The sequence below is a fragment of the Schistocerca americana genome, chromosome 5 (genome assembly GCF_021461395.2).
Source record: "Schistocerca americana isolate TAMUIC-IGC-003095 chromosome 5, iqSchAmer2.1, whole genome shotgun sequence".
NCBI lineage: Eukaryota > Metazoa > Arthropoda > Insecta > Orthoptera > Acrididae > Schistocerca > Schistocerca americana.
Window position 1 is genome coordinate 165580023 of NC_060123.1, and position 22557 is coordinate 165602579.

The window sequence follows — 22557 nt, forward strand, 5'->3', positions numbered from 1 at the left end:
TTTTGTGTAAACCTTTTGTGTAATCGATATTTTATGTTTGTTACAATTTATATTTTGGGGTCAGCCTAATGTTTCGGACTCGAATTCGCTTGAAGAAAATTATGTACAATTGTTTTAATTATTTTAATTCGCTGGTTTTTTAAAATTGTTTGATTAAAAAATTTTAAAGTTGCCAATTCTGTTAAGGTTTTATTTCTTAAATCTGTTTGACGTAATTATTACAGTATTTTAACGGCTGTCTCACGCCCCATTTTGAATGCGTGTAATGTAAAATTAACTTCAATTTTTTGAACTTTTTTGTCAAAGGGGACCTTCCGTTATCAATGATAATATATGAAAATAAATATTCTTGTCCAAGGGTAAAGGGTGTTAGATAAAGGGCATAGTTCTTCCATGTCATGTCCCTGTTCCTGGTAAATCCCTGTTTCAGGCCGCATTATTCAACAAAGCGAAAGTTAAATTTCCCAAGACTTTCTCCAAAATTCCAGATTTTGACTGGTGCGCTACCACATTCACTGATCCTGCGAACTATCGAAACGAAGTACCAGTTGCTAGTGAAAAATTTCTGATTGCCTTCACGGTGGGGCTAACCTTGCAACAATAACACTCAACACCCTCAGCCGTATGCATTTAGCCACACCATCCTAGAAGCAATTAGCACCCAGGTCTTCGATACTTCCCACTGACACTGGAGTTCAATAACGAACTTCCAGAGTTTTCCATCACGTGCTGTGATGGGAAAGTACTTAGTTACAGTGCAATGGGAATGGAAAATGCCCGAAAGTGGGTTGGCTCTCATTGCTTCCTACTTCCTGCTCCGGGAGGTTCCTTCGGCTAATTATTGTTTTTCTGAGTCATCAGTCTTCAGACTGGATTGATGCGACCTGCCATGTGTTCCCCTCCTGCGTCAGACTTTTCATCTGAGAATAGGAATTCCAAAATGTCGTCAGTTACGTGCTGTATGTATTCTAGTCTCTATCTTCCCCTACAGTTTGTACCGCCTGTAGTTCACTCTAGTATCGTGGCAGTTATTCCCTGGTGTCTTAACAGGTCTTTTATTTCCACCCTGTTCCTTCTTCCAGTCAGTGTTTTGTATATACTCCTTTCCTCGCTGATTTTGTGGAGAATCTCCTCATTCCTTACCATAACAAACCACACAATTTTCAAAATCCGTAAGGAATATCGTACCTCAAATGCTTCGAGGCTCTTCTGTTCCGGTATTCCCACAGTCTATGTTTCAGTATCGTACAATGCAGTACTGCAACTACATTTTCTCAAACATGTCCTCCCGAAATTTTGGCCTATGTTTGCTACTGACAGACTTTTCTTGGGCAGGGGCGACTTTTTTGCCATTAATAGTCTGTGTTTTATGACCTCCTTGTTCCACCTATCATAGGTTATTTTGCAGAATACGTAGCTGAATTCGTTAATTTCGGCTACTTAGTCATTCTTAAACCTGACGCTAAGTTTCTCGCTGTTCTCGTTTCTACTACTGGTCATAACTTTCATCTTTCTTCGATTTACTCTCAATCTCTATTACATTTGAATATTCGTTCCATTCGACTCATCCTGTGATTCATACTCACTTTCAGTAAGGATAGCAATGTCACCAGCGAACGTGTTCTTAATAACTCTTCTGCCTTAATTAACTTTAAGTCTTCCGAATATCTTCTAAACTCTGATTCTAATAAGGGCTACCCTATGGTTTCCCTACCGACTTCTTCTTCTATCAAGTCATCAGATCAGTCTATCTCTAATAGAGGTTTTCACTGTACGTCCGCTTTTCACTTATCCCCTCTATGCGCATCATCTAATAGATGAATTCTCTTTGTACTCTTAATAATAACGCATTTGCTGTAATTTACCAAAAGTTGTTCTGACTTTTCAGTATGCGATATCAGTCGCTCAGACACTCTCTCTAGATTTTTCTCCTTGGCTTCTTGGCACTTCCTATTTACTTTATTCCTGAGTTGCTTCCATTTCTTTATTCGAATGTATCCATGAACATTTTTGTACTTCGTTCTTTCGACGTTCAGTCACAGTATTTCCTCTGTTAACCTTGGTTTGTTCGCAATTAGCACTTTGTACCAATGTTATTCTTTCCAAGCTCTGTGATTGCCCTTGTTAGAGATGTTCATTCCTCTCGATCTGAACGGCCTATTGAGCTGTTAATTATCGCAGTTTCTGTAGTCATAAAACTTAAGCTTATTTCTTCATTCCTTTGTACTTCTGTATCCCAATTCACTGTACGTTGATTCTTCCTGAGTAGTTTCTTAAATTACAGCCTACTCTTCATCACTTCTTAATTCTGACGTCAGTCTGTATCTGCTTCTGCATCTGCTCCTGAATATACTTTACAACCCAATATCAGATTTCATATTATCTGCCTGGCCACGATGTAATTTAACTGTAATCTTCCCGTTTTTCACTGCTTTATCCAAGTATACCTCGTCGTTTCGTCATTCTTGAACAGAAAATGCACTGTTACTTGCTGAAATTTATTGCACAACTCAACTAGTATTTCTCCTTTTTCATTTCTTTTGCCAAAACCCCTATCTCCTCTAAAACTTTCTTCTACAACTTCCCCGACAACCACACACCGGCCTTCATGACTATTACATTTTTATGTCTCTTTACAAAGTGTATTACCCGTTCACAATCCTAATACACCCTCTCTGTCACTTCATCTTCTGCTTGCTTCGTTTAAATATAATCCTGAACTGTTGTCGTCGGAGTTAGTATGCTGCCTGTTCTGAAGAGTGCAAACCTGTCTCTAAACTGTTCATAGTAACTTACTATCAGCCCTACCTTCGTATTCATATAGAAACCTACTATCATTATACCATTTTCTGCTGCTGTTGATATTACCATATGCTCGTCCAAAAGACCATATCTTCTTTCCATTTCATTTCACTGATCCCGCTATCCATAGACTGAGTCATAAGATTTCCTTTTTCTGATTTTCTAGTTTTCCGACCACTTTCAAACTTTTGAGATACCTGTTCTCTTTCTTTGGTTATTCAGTCTTTTTCTCATCGTCAACTCCCGATAGGCATTCTCCTCTCGCAGATCCGAGTGGAGGATTAGTCCAGAATCTTTTACCAATGATTAGATCATCATGACACTTTTTCATTTACAAGCCACATGTCCTGTGGACGTAAATTATGTGTCTTTAATTTCCTTCTGCATACTCCCGCCGTTAATCACTGGTGACTTTTCAATCTTCAGGGTCAAAGGATTACCTTAAAACTTTGTCCGCTCCTGCGCTCTCTTTCACAAGGCCGTTGGCAGAACGAGGGTGACCTCTTGTGCTGTAAGTATTCGCACTGTGGGTCTAGAACGTACTCATTCCCTGTGAAAGACGTTACCCCGATGCCACGGATGCGCATGTACAGACCAAGATAGGGGGGGGGGGGGGGGGGGGGGGAGGGAAATGCTGGCGAGAAGGGCCGTTCTGCGTAAAACTGTGCTAGCAATGTGAAGTGTCGTGGATATAGAAGACGAAGACGACCCGGACGAGTTTATTGCAGTAACACTGTCCTTATATGCTGAGACAACAGAAGGTATTAATTGTGGTAGTACTTTACAGCACTGTGCATGTTTACTTAACACACATTATTTTTTTCGCTATTGCAACGTTAATCATTCAAATACAATTCTTTCACCTGTAGAACTGCAAGAACTCACTGTTCAGCCTCGATCTTTCACAGACCTGACGCTTTGCCTGAACCTTTCAAGGCCCAACACCCTTGACCTGGAACAGCGAGTAATCAGACACTTTTCCTTGCCCGCAAATATCAAAAATGGCGACGAGTAAATTACATACGCCCATGACATCACAACAGTCATTTATTCTTATGTGGTTAGTTCACTATATAACTTACCTGCCTTTTGCAACAATGTTCTAACACTAAATGTCTTCTTCATTTTCCAGATGGAGAACAGCCTCGAAGTGGTGACCCAATCCAAGGATGCACGTTTGTTTCATGACACAAGTACCTTACCAAATGCAGATTTGACATCCAGTCTTCTGTTATTTGTTATGTAGCTAATATGTTATCAATATAATGACTTCACCATTACATCGAACGTGCTTTCTTGTCAATTCATTCAAAAAAAATCCCCTTTGAAGCAAAATGTAACAAAAGTATAGCGCTGGCTGTTTGGCTATAGGACGCACAAGATATTTTTCGTTATTTTCCCTTTCCATCCTCCCATTTATGGAAAAAATGGATGTTAAAAATGTGTACTGTTGGAGACTTAAAGTTGTTTCATATGATGTAGGCTATGTAGTATATAACATGTATCTGCTAAGAGTTAACGGGGGTGCGCGTTTTAGACGTATCCGCAGAATGAGCAATAATTCGCCGTTTCTCAGTGCGCTCTTGCGTTGATACCGCACGACAGGAGTCAAATCTTAGGTGTACCCTTTGTACGAATTTTTTGTAACTTAAATTTGTATCATTGGTTACCTTTGAAATACATATAGTTTTCATGAAATATTCGAAACCTGAAAAGAAGAGTTGATATTTGGAGTTTGTCTGGGTTTCTCTTTAAAAGTCTACCTCCAATAAAACAGTAAGCATGAAAAGCTGGTTGGGCACCTTAGAAAACACCAAAAAAGCAGCTGACAAACGTAATTGCACAATTTTTTTTGTGGGAAAACCAGTATTTCACTAAGCTATTTTTAGTGGCGTATCCACCTCGTGGCACAGCATAGTGATCAATCACTTTATACGGAGGTGTACGGAAACTTTTGGTCATATAGTTTAAATACGAAGGGATACTGACTAATATAACTAAAAGAAAAGGGTGCCAGTTGTACAGAAGGAATGAAGAAGTTGATAGGTCACAGAAGAAAAGAAGAAGGTGAGAGTAGCAAATGAGGCAGATGGAAACAAAGATAAAGATAAATGATCGAGGAAAGCACGAATAATACGTAATGTAACAGGGACATTGGTTCCCTGTTCGACTGAATGAAAACTACTGGGTTATGCCGATACGAAAGCCACGATGATGACGACATATAAAGCATTATATCATCCTGTAGGCTAAGTATTTCTGAGTGAGATACAGTTTACGAAGTAGTTTGTTCGTATGGCTGGAAAGGACAACGAGAAATGCTGAAGCCAACGTGCTAGGCGTGGTGTCACCGCCAGTCACCACACTTGCTAGGTGGTAGCCTTTAAATCGGCCGCGGTCTGTTAGTATACGTCGGACCCGCGTGTCGCCAATATCAGTGATTGCAGACCGACCGCCGCCACACGGCAGGTCTAGTCTAGAGAGACTCCCTAGCACTTTCCCCAGTTGTACAGCCGACTTTGCTAGCGATGGTTCACTGTCAACATACGCTCTCATTTGCAGAGACGACAGTTTTGCATAGCCTTCAGCTACGTCAATTGCTACGACTTAGCAAGGCACCATATACAGTTACTATGAATGTATTCTGAACAGAGATTATTGTGAATTATATACCGTCAAGAGCGACGTTCATCATAAATTTATTAATGTTAAGTATGAAACTAATTATGACCGCTTTCTGAATTCTAATTTCTTGTGATGTTGCAGACCTCACGTCAGTATAGTTCTTCCCTCCTCATGCCAGCCTGCGTGAGTTAAAACGCGTGCATTTCGACCTCCACTAGTAACACGGTGTTGGCTCTTCTACCAACACAACACTAGGTGTATCCAATCAGATGTTGCAGTTAAGGAATAGTGATCAGTACTTTATATGTTACGACAGGTATTGGCAGCCCGGTGATTAAAATAAGATAAAGTGAACAGAACACATGAAAATCAAGTCACCTGACATCATGGTCAGACGGAGATAGCGAAACAGATACTAGTTTGTAAGGCGCACCCAGGAGCAGATATAGACTCAGATCGCAATACAGTAGTGATTAAGAGAAGGCTGAAGCTTAAAATATTAGTCAGGAAGAATAATACGCAAAGAAGTGGAAGTACTAAGAAACGACGATATCTGCTTGAAGTTCTCTAAGGCTATAGATACAGCAATAAGGATTAGCTCAGTAGATAGTACAGTTGAAGAGAAATGGACATCTCCAAAAAGGGTCATCGCAAAAGTTGGAAAGAAAAACATAGCCACATTGTAGGCAACTGCGAAGAAAGTATGGCTAAGAGAAGAAACACTTCAGTTGATTGACGGAAGAAGGAAGTAAAAAAACGTATCAGGAAACTCAGGAATACGGTCATACAAGTCGCCGAGGAATGAAATAAATGAGAAGTGCAGGGAACCCAAGCCAAAATGACTGCATGAAAAATGTGAAGAAATCGGAAAAGAAGTGATTCTTCGACAGACTCAGCTTGCTGGAAACTCAAAAGAACCTTCGGTGACACTTAAAGCAAGGGTGGTAACACTTAGAGTTCTACGGGAATTCCTCTGCTACATGCAGAGAAGAAAGTGGCTAGATGGAAAGAATACATTGAACGGCTGTATGAGGGGGATGATTTGACTGATGTGGTAGAAGAAGAAACAGGAGTCGATTTAGAAGAGATAGAGTATCCAGAACTTCGAACGACTTAAGGGCTAGATTACAATCCAGTAGAATTTCTAAAGTCGTTGGGTGAAGGGACAACAAAACGACAATTCACGCTGGTGTGTAGAAAATATGATTCTGGCGCCCTGCAATCTGACTTTCGGAAAAATATGATCCACACAATTCCGGAAACTACTGACAAGAGCGAGAGTTATCGAAAAATCAGCTTAACAGCTCATGGGTCCAAGTTGCTGACAAGAATATTATACAGAATAATGGAAAAGGAAATGGAGGGTGCGCTATTTGACGATCAGTTTGGCTTTAGAAAAAGTAATGACGCGAGAAAGGCAGTCTGACGTTGCGGTTGATAATGGAAGAAAGACTAAAAATCAAGACACGTTCATAGGATTTGTTGACCTAGAAAAAGCGTCCGACAATGTAAAATAGTGCGAAATTTTCGAAATTCTGTGAAAAATTGGGCTAAGCAGTACAGAGAAACGAGGAATGTACAACATGTGCAAGAGCCAAAAGAGAACAATAAGAGTGGACAACCAAGAACGAAGTGCTCAGATTAAAAATGCTGTAAGGCAGGGATGTACTCTTTCGCTGCTACTGTTCAGACTGTACATCGAAGCAGCAGTGATGGAATAGAAGAAATATTCAGCAGTGTAATTAAAATTCAAGGTGAAAGGATATCAATGATACGATTCGCTGATGAGATCGTTATCGTGAGTGAAAGTGAAGAAGAATTATATGTTCTGTTGAGCGGAATGAGCAGTCTAATGAGTACACAGTATTCATTGAGAGTAAATCGAAGGGAGACGAGGGTAATAAGAAGTAGTAGATATGAGAACAGCGAGAAACTTAACATCAGGATTGATGGTCACGGAGGTAGTTAAGGAATTCTGCTACCTAGGCAGTAAAATAACCAATGACCGAAGGAGGAAGGAGTAGATCAAAAGCAGTCTATCAGTGGCAAACAGGGCCTAGAGACCTCTACCAGTATGAAACACAGGCCTTAATTTAAGGACGAAATTCATGAGAATGTACGTTTGGAGCACAGGGTTGTATGGTAGTGAAACATGGAGGCTGGGAAGACTGTAACAGAAGACAATCGAAGCATTTCAGATGTGGTGCTACAGTCGAATGTTTAAAATTGGGTGGACTCATAAGATAAGGAATGAGGAGCTCAGCGCAGAAGGCGAAGGCACAGGATGATAGGACATCTGTTGAGACAGGACGAAATGAATTCCGTGGTACTGGAGGGAGCTGCAAAGGGCAAAAACTGGTGAGGTAGACAGGGAGTGGAATACATTCAGCAAATAATTGAGGACGTAGGTTGCAAGTGCTACTCTGAGATGAAGAGGTTAGCAAAGGAGAGGAATTTGTGGCGGGCCGCATCAGACCTCTCAGAAGACTATGACCCCCCCCCCCCCCCCCCCAAAAAAAAAGAAAAGTGAAGCAGCACCAAAGTGAACATACGAAGGACTGACGTGATCGTAGAACGTAATGTTATAAATACATTTCAGACAAGCATTTACGTCTATCTCGAGCCATCAGTATTCACTGTTTCTTCTCTACTGAACAACATCAGATTGTTTAAGATTTATCGCAATCACCATATCCGTCATTCTGTTACAAATTTTACTTTCTAGAGATCTGACAAATACTAAAAATTTGTATACAGTAATAACAGCAATATTGAATGATCGTATGATGATGATTTTTAACATAAACTTTACGTATGGGATATTTGTTTGAATAATAACTGATTACGTATTGGTAATATGATTTTCTGTTCTATGATTTTAATGGATTCAATTTACATTCAGATATCATCTTCAATGTGAAGGAAGAATCGATTGCAGTTAGTGGGGCAAAGAATGGAAAAATGAACGGTTTTTATCGGGAATTCGCAGGAGGAAAGAGCAACGATAAGAAGAAGAATACTTGTAATTAGGACGGATTACTGGAGGGACTGGAGGGAACTGACAGTATTCATGAATGTTCGAAGAACGCCGTGCAAACTTCGTAAAACGAAAAGTCGAGGGAACTCGGAGGAGACAGTTACGGGAAGTGCGAGTCCCCGGGAACTGCCGCTGTACACCCGGAGAGAATTTCGAGGGGCGGTCTTCTCCCCCGCTGCTGCATTATTCTCTTCCACTGCTTTTTAAATTTTCTCCTCTTAAGAGAAGTGTCTCACTTTTAATTCACGAACACATCGTCAGTAGAAGGATTTCCCTTAAATTATCCACTAGTCTCTCCAACTCGTTTTAACTAAAGAGATATGTTCTCTCATATGTAAGGTCGTATTTAGGGAACTTCTCATTTATTTTACCTAGTGCTCCACCAACGATAATTTCGTTAGCATATTTCGGTAATATTTCGTGCTGGACAGTGAGAAACATGTTTCAAGGAAGTACACGGACTTATTGTTGCATATGGGTAGCCCCAGAGTATGCTAAAGGCTGCGTTGGTCAAAGGTTCCACAGTACCGAGTGACGAGTCACTTTCGAAGAGAGTATCGTATTTTGTACATTGGTGGCGCATTTCGCTCACCTTTTATTGATTATTTTAAATGTAAAAGAACGTAACATTTAATTCAATACGGGAATAATTACGCAGTTATTTCGTCGGTAAGTTTCCAAATATATATCTTCAACAGAAGAGACGACGTCTTTCACAATGAACGTTATATGTTTCCTCAAAAATGTAGATTCTTCTTCTGTCAGTCATTAATCACCTTTGGGTAAATTATCAAAAGTTCAATATACCGTTACTCATATTTTTATAGGCTGTAATAAGAAGTAATTAAAAGTGATTAAGCTCATATTTTTGTTGAGTTGTTGTAATTAGTGATAAACTTTTCTTCTGCACTATGATAAATTACTTACAACAGAGAGATTATACGTGACGTAACGCAGTCGTTAAAATAATTACCTACTCAAACAGTTGTCTTGGGTGAGCAGGAAAAATTTGTTGTGGTATGGTTCTGAGGAGGGTAGATTTACATTCTTGAAGAAGATTCACTCCTACATATAATTCAACATGGTATTATAGAGCTAAGGTAAGTATATTGACTTAATGTCTCGCTTCCTAAACGACCAGCTACAACGTAAAAAGGCCGTTGCACTGAGTTGTCGAAGACGCTTTGAAGTGTGTACTTTAAACTCTCGTCAATATTTGAACCCAACTATTCTGGAAATTCTGTCATAGAGAGTATTGTCCTTGGAATACATTTACAATCGATGTCGAACCCAATAATGCGCGGAAAACTACTCGTTCATTCCTTTAAACACATTAGTGCCAGTTTCCTCACTTGCAGCATGTCTATTGTGATTTTTTATAATACGAATTTTCTTCACCTGCGTTTAAAGGAATGTCCTTACATACAGCGAGTATCCCTCTAAAGAATCACCAGGTGCATTTTCTCTCATCATTCGGCAAAGATTTGCAATTGCGTACTTGTAATATGTAAATGAATTCAGCGCAGACAGATACTGGTCCTAACGTTTTCCATGCGATGTCCAGCGTCGACGGAAAGTGTCGTTTTGTTTCCCGTTACAAAGAAATGTTTAATGAGGAATTTTACGTTCCCAGTCGATAGCGCGGCGATAGAGCGGTACAAGATTACTTTCATGTGATTTTTTTTTATCGGTATGTATAACCAGAGATAGCAGAACACGAAGATTTACCAGGACTCCAGGTGTATATTGTAAAAACGATAGTGTAAATATTCTCCGAAATAGCAGAGGAAATGCGTCTTACGTCTTTTAGGAGCTATACACTGTATGATAGAAACAATTTTAAATCCATTGTTGAACGTCCCTTACCTGCCGTACACATACAACAAACTGGTAGCGAAATGGGTGTATGATACCTAAGAGAACAGAAGAAAAACTGCTCCTTAGACGTACGATACATATTAGTATCGAGTGCTCTATGATTTTCGTTGTGTTCTTCAATAAGGAGAATTGAGTGGTACCCCCCCCCCCCCCCGCCCACCTCCCCGCCGCAACTGAACACGCTAGTCAATCCTGTGAAATCGTCTACATCTCTGCATGACCACTGTGCAACCCACATTCATTTCAATCTGGTTGTAGTAAGCTAGTTCGTCTCTCTCAATACAATTTTACTAATCTAAGAAATTTGCAATTAGTTTAATAAAATCGCCAAATCATGATCATCCCATCACACTGAAGTGGACTTACTCGGTGTGATCCCAAAAGGGACGCAGCTTGCCCTTCCGTTTTTCCAACTTCTGAAATAATTTACCCAGGCTGTTGCAGGTGGGTCTGCAATTGTAGGAGGACTCCACACCACGTTGCTGCTTGACCTCTTTCACTTTATAAAAACAGTATCCGGGATGAAAACAGCAGTGACTGCCCAAAATCTGAAGATTATACCGCAGATTAGGAATCAGGATTAGGAATCAGACGCTTATAAACTGAGCCACCAATATACATAGAATGCACCTCAATGCGTCCGGCAACATTGCCATATGTATACCACAAAGGATTAGGAACTACACATTTATTATTGCCTTTGTCACATTATCATCAATAATGCCCTTGACTGCAGTACATATTACTTCAAAAGTGAGTTTCCAAAATAATTTTTATCATACTATATCGTAGCTGATAAGTAATTTTCTTGGCTTCTGTAGAGTCACAGACATATTCACACCGTCACCTAGTGAACTAAATACGTGTGTAAACAATAATGTATCCGACATGGCCTTGAACACATGTTATTCTGAGTCTTAGAGCTCAGCGCGTCGTTTTTAATTGGCTGGTGTTGGTAGAAACGAAATTAGCGACTGGCTTACTTCAAACCAGTGTCATAGGACGGCTGGTGTTCACAGCACATGTAAATCACCTGGAAGTTAAAGTTAAGATCTCTATTAGGCTTTTGGCAGACGCCGCTGTTGTCGTGGAGTCTTCCAGAAACTTGTACGGTCTGCTGAAAAACACAGAAACGATCAGAGCGGGGTGCAAAGACTCTAAGCTGGCTGTAACATAAATCTGTTCAACTGAATTATACGAAGAAGTATAACTGCTATTAAATACGTCATCGTCTATCGATCAGTGGAATAAGTCACAGGCGTGAAGGCTTCCCTAATAATTTCCCAGAGTGATTTAAGATGTAACGTCTAAATAATTGTTGTCATAGGAAGTATAGGTATCATAAAGAAGCATTGATAGTGCAAGAATGAGATTTGTTAGCTGCATGACCAGCACGGGACTAATTCTTGGGCATTGTACGAAATTCTTGACTGTTTGATAGAGAAAACAGAAAAGATATTTAAGAGCAGCATGCATCGTCAGAGGTTTATTTGCTGTGACAAAAACTCTCAAAGAATTACAGACTAAAATTGGCGTAACATGACGTCACAAAGGAGGAATGGGACATTGTTGGAAAATGTATGTAGCCAGCGAAATGATGATTAGGACGCTGAGGGAAAAGTCATTCTCCATCATGACTTATTCTAGAACTGTAAGATACCAAAGGACGTACACAAGTAGACACAGGTACTAGTCGAAATAATAGTTGTATGTTGGAAAGGTAACAGACTACGTCTACTGGTTGCTTACAGTTCCCGGATAACTGAAGATGGCAAACTCAGAAACCCATAATACCAGATTAATAAGTCATATTGAGTTCAGTCAATGACTTTTCTCTCAGCGACCTATTCAGCAAATAGTAAATACATATATTGGATTCACTGTCGTTTTACACGTCGGATGGAGATTTATTCGCTGAGTCCCGTGATCTGACGTTTCGAAGAGAGACCAGTAATGTAACATAAATCTCGTATAATGATCGGCAGCGTAAATTTGGATGATTTCCGGTTTATACTCATTTATGTACATCTCCTGCGATAGAGGGAAACTGTTTGTCACACAGAATGTACACGTACTAACACACCTGAAACATGGTTGGCTCGCTCTCTATAACAAATAAATGATGTTTAGTAACATAAAGTTATTTTGAATCAAAATTGCCATCCACAAACGTTCCCAAGTAATTTATTCCAGCATTTTAACTACGTCGGTTTATACCAAGAGCAAGAACGATTTAAAAATCTTACATACGCAGCGTAATACTGAATAATCTGCCTGGGACTGTAAGCGAGAATCTAACAAGGACTAGCGAGTTACTTATAACACGGACTTATCTTCAGACTTAGCATACCTAAATTTCAGAATACACTCTCAGCCTCTTAATACAACCCGTATTGCCAAGCGGGATTAGCCGAGCGGTCTTGGGCGCTACAGTCATGGACAGTGCGGCTGGTACCGGCGGAGGTTCGAGTCCACCCTTGGGCAAGGGGGTGTGTGTTTGTCCTTAGGCTTATTTAGGTTAAGCAGTATCTAAGCTTAGGGACTGATAATCTTAGCAGTTAAGTCTCAAAAGATTTCACACACATTTGATCATTTTTGAACAACACGTACAGGGCTACGATGCAGTTGTGCTTGCACAAAATGCACCGTTTGCGAAAAAAGGCGCTAATCTGGTAAAACCAAATATCCTACCGCGGCCGTCAGTTTTCCTCTTAAGTTGATGTACAGATGCGCACATAAGTATCCAAGTGACCTGAATTGCATTTCGCCTGATTCGCATGCAACCCACATCACGCAGCCGTCTAGCAGGTCCTCTAATCGCTCCTTGGTAAGTCGTTTGACTATAGAAAATGGTTCAACGAGTCACCACTAGAAAACACTGCTCTGTATCGCAATAACTCAAGATGTAAAGTAATACTACGATACTACAAATATCAGGGAACACCTTATCACAGGTAAGACTGTCCTTAACGCTTGTAAGCTCACATTTATTACAATAAATGACATACATGAAATGTTACCACTCTCATTATTTCGTCAGATAGGTATTGCACGTAGTAAGTTCGTCGTATTCACGATTTCCTCTCCAAAGTAACATACATTACTTATTATTTATCACAAAATGACATTAAAAATTTAAGTTATTCACAAGCAGCTAGTTGAGAATATGTATGGCCTACAATGACACGAAGAACTGTCTCGTTCTGCATATGGATTCAAACCCAGGCCATGTAGACTAAGCAAAGGTTTCGCGACTGACGGAAACTAACAGTCGTTCCTGATTAGGCATACAGTCAGCGATATACCTCGATTCTAGACAGTATCAATTAGCAAGTACCAACTTTAATCTACATAACGCAAACATTTTTACGAACGCGAATTCCTACCCGGTACCTATTGTCCCTGTTAACGAACTGCGAGACATGTTAAATATTGCTTCTTACCTAGTAACGTACTTGATATGCCGTGAGGCAAAGCTTTGTGTTGGACAGGGATTCGAACCCAGAACCTAATCGGATAGATATATAAGCACAATCAAATGTGACATATCGGATTAGCTCGGCAGTAGCTAGATTTTTTAACTGAAATGACGAGACGAGACATTACTTTTTTCCTTCCCAGGACTCTAACCCGGTACCTATCGCCGTTATATTCTAAAGATAACGAAAGTTAAATATGGGTTTGTTGCACCAGCAGCGTCACGTGAGCGTGTTAGAACTAGATACAATATGACGAAGAGTTCGGTGCTGACTGGGAATAGAGCCCCGATCATATCGTTGTTGACTACACACAAAGAGACGTCAGCTATCGAATTTTTCTCCACCAGCAGCACGGAATAACATCTTGAACTTACAGTGTTCTCGTAAATAGTTCTGTGTCTCACTGGGAGTCAAAATTGTCAAATATCGTTAGTGTTGACATAGAAAGAAAATACATTGAAAATCGAAATTATTATCCACCAGCAGATAGGTGTTCTCATGCTAGAGCTTGACAATACATAATGAAATCTTTAGTGCCGGGCCAGGATTCGAACCCATTCACGCGCAATACGTGGTGATGTTGAGGAATCTGCAGTTTTGAACAAACAACAAAATTTAGCCGAGCTGTATTGACATGAAGGGGTCAAATTCTGCGTTAAGAGCGGTCTGAGTTACATTCCCAGTTCAGAACCAATAAGTGTTGTGTGAGCCTACATAGCGTTTGTTTAGTGACTAGAAATAAATAACTAGAATAAGAAGGGTTACTGGTGATAGAGTTTTTAAATGTCTCCACTCCAGACTTTATTTTGGCTCAACTTAACGTCTACTTGGTAGAGAAGGAATATAATTTTTAATGTGAATTTCACACCACAATGCCGTTATATCTTCTTCACTTGGTGTAGACAGAAGAGAATGGAATCTGTCTCTCCCTATCTAAAATCATAAACCGCTGGTGGAATCGAACCCAGACCAGAGATATATGAACCTATCATCATCCCAACAGACCACAAAATCCACTTCTCGGCGGCTTATTTTTCTATCTAACGCCGTTGTGCCACACTGTCTTAGACATCTGACACATTTGCTGCATGTTCAGTAAATTCATTTACTTGGTTGACCAAATCACCATGAACTAGATTCCTCAGCTACCCAGTGCATACATTCAACGTTATTTTGTAATCACCAAAATAAATTCACGTAACTGCCACCAACACAGAACTGCCAACAGTGTAGCATGCAGAAATTTAAATAGGAAGTATTTCTGTCCACTTGAGCTACTCTATTGCGCCATCTGTTTGTTGAAAACGTCGTGCACCGAAGCTGAAATCGTTATAGGTACAGAAAGCTGGCTTAAGCCAGAGATAAATTCTGCCGAAATTTTTACAAAGGTACAGACGGTGTTTAGAAAGGATAGATTGCATGCAACCGGTGGTGGAGTGTTCGTCGCTGTTAGTAGTAGTTTATCCTGTAGTGAAGTAGAAGTGGATAGTTCCTGTGAATTATTATGGGTGGAGGTTACACTAAACAACCGAACTAGGTTAATAATTGGCTCCTTTTACCGACCTCCCGACTCAGCAGCATTAGTGGCAGAACAACTGAGAGAAAATTTGGAATACATTTCACATAAATTTTCTCAGCATGTTATAGTCTTAGGTGGAGATTTCAATTTACCAGATATAGACTGGGACACTCAGATGTTTAGGACGGGTGGTAGGGACAGAGCATCGAGTGACATTATACTGAGTGCACTATCCGAAAATTACCTCGAGCAATTAAACAGAGAACCGACTCGTGGAGATAACATCTTGGACCTACTGATAACAAACAGACCGGAACTTTTCGACTCTGTATGTACAGAACAGGGAATCAGTGATCATAAGGCCGTTGCAGCATCCCTGAATATGGAAGTTAATAGGAATATAAAAAAAGGGAGGAAGGTTTATCTGTTTAGCAAGAGTAATAGAAGGCAGATTTCAGACTACCTAACAGATCAAAACGAAAATTTCTGTTCCGACACTGACAATGTTGAGTGTTTATGGAAAAAGTTCAAGGCAATCGTAAAATGCGTTTTAGACAGGTACGTGCCGAGTAAAACTGTGAGGGACGGGAAAAACCCACCGTGGTACAACAACAAAGTTAGGAAACTACTGCGAAAGCAAAGAGAGCTCCACTCCAAGTTTAAACGCAGCCAAAACCTCTCAGACAAACAGAAGCTAAACGATGTCAAAGTTAGCGTAAGGAGGGCTATGCGTGAAGCGTTCATTGAATTCGAAAGTAAAATTCTATGTACCGACTTGACAGAAAATCCTAGGAAGTTCTGGTCTTACGTTAAATCAGTAAGTGGCTCGAAATAGCATATCCAGACACTACGGGGTGATGATGGCATTGAAACAGAGGATGACACGCGTAAAGCTGAAATACTAAACACCTTTTTCCAAAGCTGTTTCACAGAGGAAGACCGCACTGCAGTTCCTTCTCTAAATCCTCGCACAAACGAAAAAATGGCTGACATCGAAATAAGTGTCCAAGGAATAGAAAAGCAACTGGAATCACTCAATAGAGGAAAGTCCACTGGACCTGACGGGATACCAATTCGATTCTACACAGAGTACGCGAAAGAACTTGCCCCCCTTCTAACAGCCGTGTACCGCAAGTCTCTAGAGGAACGGAGGGTTCCAAATGATTGGAAAAGAGCACAGATAGTCCCAGTCTTCAAGAAGGGTCGTCGAGCAGATGCGCAAAACTATAGACCTATATCTCTTACGTCAATCTCTTGTAGAATTTTAGAACATGTTTTTTGCTCGCGTATCATGTCATTTCTGGAAACCCAGAATCTACTATGTAGGAATCAACATGGATTCCGGAAACAGCGATCGTGTGAGACCCAACTCGCCTTATTTGTTCATGAGACCCAGAAAATATTAGATACAGGCTCCCAGGTAGATGCTATTTTTCTTGACTTCCGGAAGGCGTTCGATACAGTTCCGCACTGTCGCCTGATAAACAAAGTAAGAGCCTACGGAATATCAGACCAGCTGTGTGGCTGGATTGAAGAGTTTTTAGCAAACAGAACACAGCATGTTGTTATCAATGGAGAGACGTCTACAGACGTTAAAGTAACCTCTGGCGTGCCACAGGGGAGTGTTATGGGACCATAGCTTTTCACAATATATATAAATGACTTAGTAGATAGTGTCGGAAGTTCCATGCGGCTTTTCGCGGATGATGCTGTAGTATACAGAGAAGTTGCTGCATTAGAAAATTGTAGCGAAATACAGGAAGATCTGCAGCGGATAGGCACTTGGTGCAGGGAGTGGCAACTGACCCTTAACATAGACAAATGTAATGTATTGCGAATACATAGAAAGAAGGATCCTTTATTGTATGATTATATGATAGCGGAACAAACACTGGTAGCAGTTACTTCTGTAAAATATCTGGGAGTATGCGTACGGAACGATTTGAAGTGGAATGATCATATAAAATTAATTGTGGGTAAGGCGGGTACCAGGTTGAGATTCATTGGGAGAGTGCTTAGAAAATGTAGTCCATCAACAAAGGAGGTGGCTTACAAAACACTCGTTCGACCTATACTTGAGTATTGCTCATCAGTGTGGGATCCGTACCAGGTCGGGTTGACGGAGGAGATAGAAAAGATCCAAAGAAGAGCGGCGCGTTTCGTCACCGGGTTATTTGGTAACCGTGATAGCGTTACGGAGATGTTTAATAAACTCAAGTGGCAGACTCTGCAAGAGAGGCGCTCTGCATCGCGGTGTAGCTTGCTGTCCAGGTTTCGAGAGGGTGCGTTTCTGGATGAGGTATCGAATATATTGCTTCCCCCTACTTATACCTCCCGAGGAGATCACGAATGTAAAATTAGAGAGATTAGAGCGCGCACGGAGGCTTTCAGACAGTCGTTCTTCCCGCGAACCATACGCGACTGGAACAGGAAAGGGAGGTAATGACAGTGGCACGTAAAGTGCCCTCCGCCACACACCGGTGGGTGGCTTGCGGAGTATCAATGTAGATGTAGATGTAGATGTAGAAAAGAAAAGGTATAACTGTCTGTCACTCATAAGTATTCACCTGGCCATATGCATTATCCCACAGCGCTGTGGAATGCAGAAGTTCTGGAGGAATTGTTCTTGACTTCTGGAGGTGTTATAGCTACGTGTCAGATTGTAGCGTAATAGTAAGTATCGCGCACGGTAGATAGGATGTCCCTAGATCGAGTACACACACTACTATACATTATAAAACGCAAGTCTGCTGTCAGCTGAAGTTATTAATCAAATGGAACTTGTAACATAATTCCCTTCACTTCTCAACCCAAAATAGTCGCATGTGGGGAAAGGGCTAACTTCGGCAACATATTATTCTTTTCTGGTTTAATAGACAACGAGGCAGCAGATGCATCTCGAAACTTTTGTATTACGTATGGGTACAGCGCATCGTGCCAAATTACGTCGGAAAAGTATTTTCTACATTAGCTTGTCGTCTGGTACTGGCATTTTATTCTTCTTCAAACCATGGTTGACAGCTTTAACGCAGAACAAGCTTTCTACATGCATGCAATCAATAAACCGCATGTGCATTTTCATACTGTTATAGACATCTTCTGAGAATTCCCATATATCGTTGATGATTAGTTTCTCTCTCATGTTTACTATAGTTTTAAAAAGACTAAAGGAAACCTTATGAAAATTATATTATAAGAAATGCAATAAAACTAGCCACAATAACCTTACCAAGATAGTCTGTTGTAATAAAACTGAGTATTTGTACACAAGCGTGCCTCTATCGACACGAATTGGTAAAATACTACTCACTTAGATTTTGATGGGGTCTGTTTTTAATTGGTATTCTGTGTCATACTCAAGAGGTATGCAAATGTGGCATTTCATAAATAAAGTTTTGTATTCCTAGAAACCCAAAATTTGCTTCAGCAGCGGAACTAGGTGTTACCTGTTGTGCAGCGTTGTAATTTTATCACTGTTGCACTATGAGCCGAGAGTATTTTCTTGCAATTTCCTTATCGATGTTTGATCTGACTGTTTGTAGCTCTTTCACAGAAGGAATAGAAACGCTACACGCAGTGAGACTCGAACTGCGAACCATAACAGGCGCTTTTCACTGTGAAGCACGTTACCACACAGCTGGCGAAGAAGTACATGTCTCAGCTTCCTCTTACGAGACCAATAGTGACTAGAACTCGTAAACCGCTATTTGAAGGACGAGATTAGTTGCGATTTCCTCATGCAACGACTTTCCTGGGCTGAAAACCGTAAATTTACAATCTTTTGTTACACCTCAAGCGATAATAACTCGGATTATTCAATGGAAATGACAGGTAAAATCAAGTTAACTTTGAGGCTTAATTCCATGCACACCAGGAAGTAACTCGTCGATCACAGAGTTGCCAAACATACATTGCCTTGTTGCCAAATCTCAGATACAATACCAGCAGGAAGAAGATGAATCGATGTGATCCTACAGCGGGCCGGAAAGTGACCATAGCTGGTGTCTCCAAGTCGCGGCTGCTAGGGCATGGAATATGTAATGCATCTGATTCGCATTTCTGTAACTAGGTTTTGGGACTGGAGGGTAGTTACTAATAATACTCAGAACTGATAATGCAAAACTAAGCATCATAAATCAGTAATTGTCATAGTTGTTTTTATATTTCTTTCGTAAGTGTACTCAAAACTAAGAAACTCATTCACAGACGTTTTCGTGCCTCGCCGATAGTCGAATGTGTATGTGTGTGTGTGTGTGTGTGTTGTGTGTGTGTGTGTGTGTGTGTGTGTGTGTGTGTGTGTGTGTGTGTGTTCGTGTGCGTGTCATTCGACTATCGGCGAGGCAAGAAAACGTCTGTGAATGAGTTTCTTAGTTTTGAGTACACTTACGAAAGAAATATAAAAACAACTATGACAGTTACTGATTTATGATGCATAATTTGCAGTCAGTTCTGAGTATTATTAGTAACTACCCTCCAGTCCCTAAACCTAGTTACACAAATGCGAATCAGACGCATTACATATTCCATGCCCTAGCAGCCGCGACTCGGAGACACCAGCTATGGTCACTTCCCAGCCCGCTGAAGGATCACATCGTCCTGCTGGTACTGTATCTGACATTTGGCCTCAGGGCAATGTATGTTTGGCAACTCTGTGATCGACGAGTTACTTCCTGGTGTCCATGGAACTAAGCCTCAAAGTTCATTTGATTTTACCTGTAATTTCCAATGGATAATCCGAATTATTACCGCTTGAAGTGTACCAAAAGACTGTAAATTTACGGTTTTCCGCCCAGAAGTCGTTGCATGAGGAAATCGCAACTAATCTCGTCCTTCAAATAGCGGTTTACGAGTTCTAGTCACTATTGGTCTCGTAAGAGGAAGCTAAGACATGTACTTCTTCGCCAGCTGTGTGGTAACGTGCTTCCCAGTGAAAAGCGCCTGTTATGGTTCGCAGTTCGAGTCTCACTGCGTGTAGCGCTTTTATCCCTTCTGTGAAAGAGCTACAAACAGTCAGATCAAACATCGATAAAGAAATTGCAAGAATATACTTTCGGCTCATAGTGCAACGGTGATAAACTTACAATGCTTCACAACAGGTAACGCATCATTCCGCTGCTGACAAGCAAATTTTTGGTTTCTAGGCATACATAACTTTATTTATGAAATGCCACATTTGCATACCTCTTGAGTATGACGCAGCATACCAATTAAAAACAGACCCAATCAAAATCTAAGTGAGTAGTATTTCACCAATTCGTGTCGATAGAGGCCCGCTTGTGTACAGATACTCAGTTTTATTACAACAGGCTCTCGTGGTAAGGTTATTGTAGCTAGTTTTATTACATTTCTTATAATACAATTTTCATAAGGTATCCTTTAGTCTTGTTAAAGCAATAGTAAACATGAGAGAGAACTTAATCATCAAAGATATATGCGAATTCTCAGATGTTTTCTATAACAGTCTACATGCATGTAGTAAACTTGTTCTGAGCTAAAGCTGTCAACCAAGGTTTGCAGAAGTATAAAATGCCACTACCAGACGACAAGTTAGTGTAGAAAATACTTTTCCGACGCAATTTGGCACGATGCGCTGTACCCATACGTAATACAAAAGTTTCGAGATGCATCTGCTGCCTGGTTGTCTATTAAACCTGAATCGAATAAAATGTCGCCGAAGTTAGCCCTTTCCCCACATGCGACTATTTTGGGTTGTGAAGTGAAGGGAATTATGTTACAAGTTCCATTAGATTAATAACTTCAGCAGACAGCAGACTTGCGTTTTAAAATGTATAGCAGTCAGTGTACTCGATCTAGTGACATCCTATCTACCGTGCGCGATACTTACCATTACGCTACCATCTGACACGTAGCTATAACACCTCCAGAAGTCAAGAACAATTCCTCCAGAACTTCTGCATTCCACAGCGCTGTGGGATAATGCATATGGCCAGGTGAATACTTATGAGTGACAAACAGTTATACCTTTTCTTTTGCACTGCACGACGTTTTCAACAAACAGATGGCGCAATAGAGTAGCTCAAGTGGACAGAAATACTTCCTATTTAAATTTCTGCATGCTTCACTGTTGGCAGTTCTGTGTTGGTGGGAGTTACGTGAATTTATTTTGGTGATTACAAAATAACGTTGAATGTATGCACTGGGTAGCTGAGGAATCTAGTTCATGGTGATTTGGTCAACCAAGTAAATGAATTTACTGAACATGCAGCAAATCGATACAGGGAGCCTGTGTGTCAGATGTCTAAGACAGTGTGGCACAACGGCGTTAGATAGAAAAATAAGCCGCCGAGAAGTGGATTTTGTGGTCTGTTGGGATGATGATAGGTTCATATATCTCTGGTCTGGGTTCGATTCCACCAGCGGTTTATGATTTTAGATAGGGAGAGACAAATTCCATTCTCTTCTGTGTACACAAAGTGAAGAAGATATAATGGCATTGTGGTGTGAAATTCACATTAAAAATTATATTCCTTCTCTACCAAATAGAAGTTAGGTTGAGCCAAAATAAAGTCTGGGGTGGAGACATTTAGAAACTCTATCACCAGTAACCCTTCTTATTCTAGTTATTTATTTCTAGTCACGAAACAAACGCTATGTAGTCTCGCAGGACACTTATTCCATCTTTTATCTGAGCTTCTTTATGTCGATAAAATTGGTTCTGAACTGGGAATGTAACTCCGACCGCTCTTAACGCGGAATTTGACCCCTTCATGTCAATACAGCTCGGCTACACTTTGTTGTTTGTTCAAAACTGCAGATTCCTCAACATCTCCACGTTTTGCGCGTGAATGGGTTCGAATCCTGGCCCGGCACTAAAGATTTCATTATGTATTGTCAAGCTCTAGCATGAGAACACCTATCTGCTGGTGGATAATAATTTCGATTTTCAATGAATTTTCTTTCTTTGTCAACTCTAACGATATTTGACAATTTTGACTCCCAGTGAGACACAGAACTATTTGCGAGATCACTGTAAGTTCAAGATGTTATTCCGAGCTGCTGGTGGAGAAAAATTCGATAGCTGACGTCTCTTTGTGTGTAGTCAACAACGATTTGATTGGGACTCTATTCCCAGTCAGCACTGGACACTTCGTCATATTATTTCCAGTTCAAACATGCACACGTGTCGCTGCTGGTGCTACAAACCCATATTTAACGCTTGTTTTCTCTAGAATATAACAGCGATAGCTCCCGTGTTG